The sequence below is a fragment of the Palaemon carinicauda genome, chromosome 11 (genome assembly GCF_036898095.1).
Source record: "Palaemon carinicauda isolate YSFRI2023 chromosome 11, ASM3689809v2, whole genome shotgun sequence".
In the NCBI taxonomy this organism is placed as follows: Eukaryota; Metazoa; Arthropoda; class Malacostraca; order Decapoda; family Palaemonidae; genus Palaemon; species Palaemon carinicauda.
In genome coordinates, this window is record NC_090735.1 from 105,742,008 (window position 1) to 105,748,007 (window position 6,000).

Genomic DNA, 6,000 nt, shown 5'->3' on the forward strand with positions numbered 1-6,000 from the left:
TATATATATATATATATATATATATATATATATATATATATATATATATATATATATACATAAACTCACACACTTCTAGGCAGTATAGCTTAGCAATCCATGTTTGCTCACCTTTGCTAGGTGGTATATCTTAGTCATTCATGTTTCCCAACAGCTAGATATCTGGATGACCAATTTGGTGTAATAACAAGAACTTTGGGTGCCGAGGAAATGCCCCATAAATATCTATGAAGTCACTAGCAGCAGGATGACGGATTGGGTTTAAGGTGATAACAAGTTGTCTCTTCGGCTTCTACTCCTGATACCTGGTGGATGATCGCACTAGAATTAGTATGGACTAGTAGGGATCACTTGCCTTAGTTAGATAAGCACTGCACAGTATAAGGAACTAACTATCCTGTGATGAATCTTCTATAGATTTAGTCAGTGAATGGAAAAAGAAGATGGCAGAATGGCTCCCAGTCCGGGCATAGCCGGGTGCTAAGAATCTCCCAGTTTTTTAATACAAAAATAAAAAAGAAAATTGGTAATTGCAATATTGAAAACATGAATCAGGTCGGAAAATTACAGCAAGTCGTGAATGAATTTATGAAATATTATTTTGATATTTTGGCCTTAAGTGAAACACGTGGTAAAGGGGGACTGGTAAGGAAATCTTATACCATGGTAGTATATATATATATATATATATATATATATATATATATATATATATATATATATATATACATATATATATATATATATATATATATATATATATATATATATATATATTATAATATATATATATATATCGATTCAGGAAGAACAGATGAAATTGGAAGAGAAGGATTAGGAATGATGATAAAACCAAAAGCAGAAAAGGCATTAACAGAGTGGAGAGCTGCAAATAGTAGGATTGTTACTTGTAAATTTTAAATTAAAGCTGTGCAATATGAGTATTATAGTTTGTTATGCGACAACAAATGATTCCCCTGAATAAAATAAAGAAGAATACTACGAAGAACTATATTGTATAATAGATGAGATCCCAGAGAGAGAGAGAGTGAGAGAGAGAGAGAGAGAGAGAGAGAGAGAGAGAGAGAGAGAGAGAGAGAGAGAGAGAGAGATGAAATTTGTGATTGGTGACTTCAATGATAATGTTTGAAGTAATAAACAAGGTATAGAGAATTTGATGGTTGCGGGTCTTGGCAAAGTTGCAAATGAAAATGGAGCACTTTTTACTTTTACAAGTTTTTGTTCAGCAAACAGTCTTATCGTTGGAGGAACTCTTTTCCAGCACAAGGACATCCACAAATATACCTGGAATTCACCATGTGGCAATTACAAAATCCAAATAGATCACATAGCCATTAATGAAGAGAGAAGGACTAGGAGAAATGTAAGAAGCTATAGAGATGCAGATATTGGTAGTGATCACCAGCTCTTCAATACCAAACTGAAATTAGAACTTAAAGCAGAAAAGGCTAACAAAGCTAGGAATTCAGGGAGTGGCCATGGTGTAAGAATTGCTCATAGGATTATTAATGAAATATGTACTGGGGCAAAGAAGAAGCATATGCCCATCAAAAAGAGAGATGGATCTGTTATAATAACAAAAGATGAAGAAAGGCAACGTTGGATGGAACACTTCAGTGAGGTCATGAATAGGGGCTATGAGGGGACAATTCATTGGCTTTGAAGTCTAAGCTACCATTAAATAACTCCGGAGATGAAAAGTCCTGAATATGATGGAATAACTGCTGAGATGAGGTTCGCCGGAAATTAAGTGACCCCCAGAATACTCACAAGATTATTTTTTAGAATGTGGCACGAAAAGGCAAAACCTGATGAATGGGAGCGAGGGGTGTTGGTTAAAATGACAAAAGAAGGAGACCTGACTAATTACAATAATTACAGAGGCAGCACACCTATGTCAGTTGTCATGAAAATATATCTATTCTTATTCTGAAGAGACCAAAGAAAAAGGTTGATGAAAAGCTGAGAGATGAACAAGCAGGATTTAGAAAAGGTAGAAGTTTTACTAACCAAATTTTCATTGTAAGACATATGCAGCAATGTATAAAATATAGTAATCCTCTTTTGATGGTATTTGCGGACTATGAAAGTCTTCGATAGTGTGCACTGCGTTATTATGGAGTTCCTCTTAAATATGTTAATTTGATTAAGACTATTCATGAGCATAGCAAGTGTGAAGGTAGCATTAGTCGAATCCTATCAAATGAATTTCCAGTGAACAGCGGAGTTCTCCAAGCGAATATGTTGTCACCTATGGTTTTTATCCTCCTCGTGGATTTTGTAATGTGCAGAACAGTTGGAGATGGTGGAGAAGGATTAGACTGATTTGGTAATAGGAAATTAGCTGACCTAGAGTATTCTGATGATCCTGTCCTTAAAAAAGAATACATGAAATATCACACAAGGTTGGTCTTAAGATAACCAGAAGAAAGACATAAATGATTATAACATACAATGCAATGGAAGACGATTTATCATTGGAAGGAGAAATGATTAATGAGGTAATATCCTTTTAAATATTTAGTCACTATGGTCTCTAATACAGGGTCTTTAGAATTTGAGTTTAATAAAAAATTGAAAAAAAAAGCAAATCAAACAATACCTAAGTTAAGTAGTTTGGAAATAAAATCGCTTAAAATTACATATAAAATTGAGGCTATATATCAGTTTAGTGAGGTCTGTGTTACAATATGGATATGAGTCATGGTATAACAATGCAACAATATCCAACAGATTTTGTAGATTTGAAGAATATTGAGAGTAAATGGCAACACAGGATCAGGAGTGAAATTATAAGAGAGATTAATCGAGTGGCATATTTGGATGAGATCATGGTGAGGGATTGATGGAGATGGTATAGGAATGCTCTTCACACTCCCCAAGAGAGATTAGTTCACCAAACTTTTAAATGAGTCCACAAGGCACTTGAAGAACTAGAAGACCCAGGCCTACATGACTGAGGATTATGAAGCATGAAGTAGATAATGAATGTATAATTATTGATTTAAAACCTCAAGAAAGAGTCGACTGGTGAAATCTAATCGAGGCCCTTTCCGATAATAGGCATAGCAGATGATGATTGGTTATTTTATATATATATATATATATATATATATATATATATATATATATATATATATATATATATATATATATATATATATATATCGTCCTACGCCTATTGACGCAAAGTCGTCTTTATCTTGAGCTTTTAATGCAATATTTCAACATTTATCATCTCCTACTTCGCTCCTCATAGTCCTTAGCCATGTAGGCCTGGGTCTTCGAAATCTTCTAGTGCCTTGTGGAGCCCAGCTGAATGTTTGGTGAGCTAATCTCTCTTGGGAACACTGCATATATATATATATATATATATATATATATATATATATATATATATATATATATATATATATATATACATATATATATATATACATATATATACACACACACATACATACATATATAAACCATTGCTAGTCCATTGCAGGACAAAGGCTTCCGACGTGTCCTTCCACTTGTGCCTGTTTATAGTTTTACTATGCCAGTTTATACCCGCAAATTTTCATAGTTTGTCAATCCATCGCCTTCTCTCCTTTCCCATATATATATATATATATATATATATATATATATATATATATATATATATACATATATATATATATATATATATATATATATATATATATATATATGAGAGAGAGAGAGAGAGAGAGAGAGAGAGAGAGAGAGAGAGAGAGAGAGAGAGAGAGAGAGAGAGAGAGAGAGAGAGAGAGAGAGAATTCTTAACGAATATAGAGCGAAAATATTTTTTTGAATGAAGAGACGTCGAATTTTAAAATATTGGAAGGTTTGGGAGGGTTTTTGTCTTTTTTATTGCATTACTAAATATATGTTAAGAGGATGACAGCAGTATCTAGTTGCTTTGAAAATTATTATATTGCGGGAGGATTTTTACTGGAATTACTTTTATCATTGCATCTGTATTTTTAGGATAGTTTTATCAATGTATCATTTTGTTATCGACCTTTTGTTTATGGTTTTTGAACCATGTGATATGAAAAATTGCTTATGAAAAACTTAGCTTTTATATTTTTATCTTTATTTTCCAGGTAAGTTTATATTTTTATCTTTATTTTCCAGGTAAGTCATCACAATTGATGCAGAATATTCACCATCTTTTGGTAAGTAGAAAATACAACTGAATCTGTTTTCCTTTTATTTTTGCTGTTGGGTTTCATTTCAAGTGTCTGAAAGTGTTCTTTAGAAAACTCTGTCATATATGTGTGGGTTATTATTTGGCTAGTGATTGATTTGAGGTCTTATGCGTCCTGATATTTGGCTAGTGATTATCAGTTATTTGCTCTTTCTTCAAACTCAGAACGATTGGGGTCAAGAGGGTTTTGTAAGGAATAAGACAACTTCGGGAGCACAATTTATTTCGAAAGTTTTCTAGGTCGGTTTGCTGGAGTCAGATTTTCGGACAATTATATACAGGCTCTAAAATATAGCTCCCTTAAGTACTTTTGTTGTTTGTGTTATATGAAATAGTAATATCATAGCTATTGATTAAATAAGATTTACTTTTTGCCCTGTATGTTTCTGGAAGGTCTGATTGAAACGTTAGCTTTGGTTGATCTCAATAATTCATTCTTTTGCACGTTGAAAGTGATTCACCTTTATTTTTTTTTTTTATTTTTTTTTTTTTTTACCTTTCGAACCGAGTAATCATGTGTAATTTTTCGCTTGTTTTATTTCATAACTGTTTCTACCAATATTGGAAACAAACCCTTTTACACGAATTTAGTACTGTACTTACTAAGGTTGTCAGATGTTATAAATGATCATTTTGTGTTTATTAGATTAGTATTAATGGTCTAAAAGAGATAACTAAAAATATACAAATGCTTTATCATGGGATTTCGTCCAAGAACGTTTATTAATCAAATTTATCTATATTTTGTACTTAAATGAGTGTTCTAGCTAACAAACTTAGAAAGTTTTGTCTCACAATAGTGATTTTGATTTTTCACTCAAGTAAGCAAGCAATCCGATTGAGAGTGTTAAAGATAAGCCATATATGGTAATATGCATGTAATCATTACTGTAAATCAACAGTTTCTTTTTGTCGGGTTATGCATTTATTTAATTTTCAACAATGTTTTAAGGAGAAAAAAAAAGTTAAAAGAATGCTACTTACGTTGAAAATAGTTAGAAATGAAAATTAATTCATGGAGGGGAGCACATGGAAGATCAACTTTAGATGTGACTCTCAGTTGAAAATTTACTTTTGAGAAACACGTTAGGTCTGTTTTTTTCTAAAATTGTTCAAAAATTGTCTACTTGAGAAAGTCATGTAAGATTTTTGGGGATCGATCTGTTCTGAAGAAGTGTTTTAATTCTTCCATTTTACCTTGTTTCGAGTATTGTTCTATTGTCTGGTCTTCAGCTGCTGATTCTCATCTTAATTTGTTGGAAAGGAGCTTACGGTCTATTAAATTTCTTATTCCTGATATTCATTTCTGGTACCGTCGTTCAACTAGTTCGTTGTGCATGTTGCATAAGATTTTTCATAATTTTTACCACCCTTTACATTCATATATTCTCGGACAGTACCCTCCTGTTCGTAATACTAGGTGTGCAGTTAATGCTAATAGTCATGCCTTCTCCATCATGAGCCTTAATACTTCACAGTATTCTAGAAGTTTTATTCCAGCTGAGACCAAGTTGAGGAATTATCTTCCTAATCGGGTAGTTGAATCGATTGAACTTCAAAAGTTCAAACTTGCAGCTGAAGAGGCCGACATGTTTTTTTTTATAGTTTATATTGGAAAGATCTGTTTTAATGCTTTTACTGTTCTTAGAATATTTTATTTTATTTATGCAATACTTTTCTTGTAGTTATGATTATAATTACAATTATAATTCTAGGGCTGAGTACAAGAAGGGCCAATGTCAAAAAATGGCCGATTG

General features: G+C 32.4%; 1 long non-coding RNA gene across 1 annotated transcript in view; it reads left to right on the plus strand.

The window, feature by feature from the left end:
• The window catches only part of LOC137649745 (uncharacterized), a 570,076-nt gene extending 565,377 nt beyond the window's left edge, over nucleotides 1-4,699 (plus strand). The window contains exon 3 of the long non-coding RNA XR_011045847.1: nucleotides 4,171-4,699. This is a non-coding gene — a long non-coding RNA (uncharacterized lncRNA). The remainder of the gene's footprint in view (nucleotides 1-4,170) is intronic.
• The last annotated feature ends 1,301 nt before the right edge of the window (nucleotides 4,700-6,000 follow it).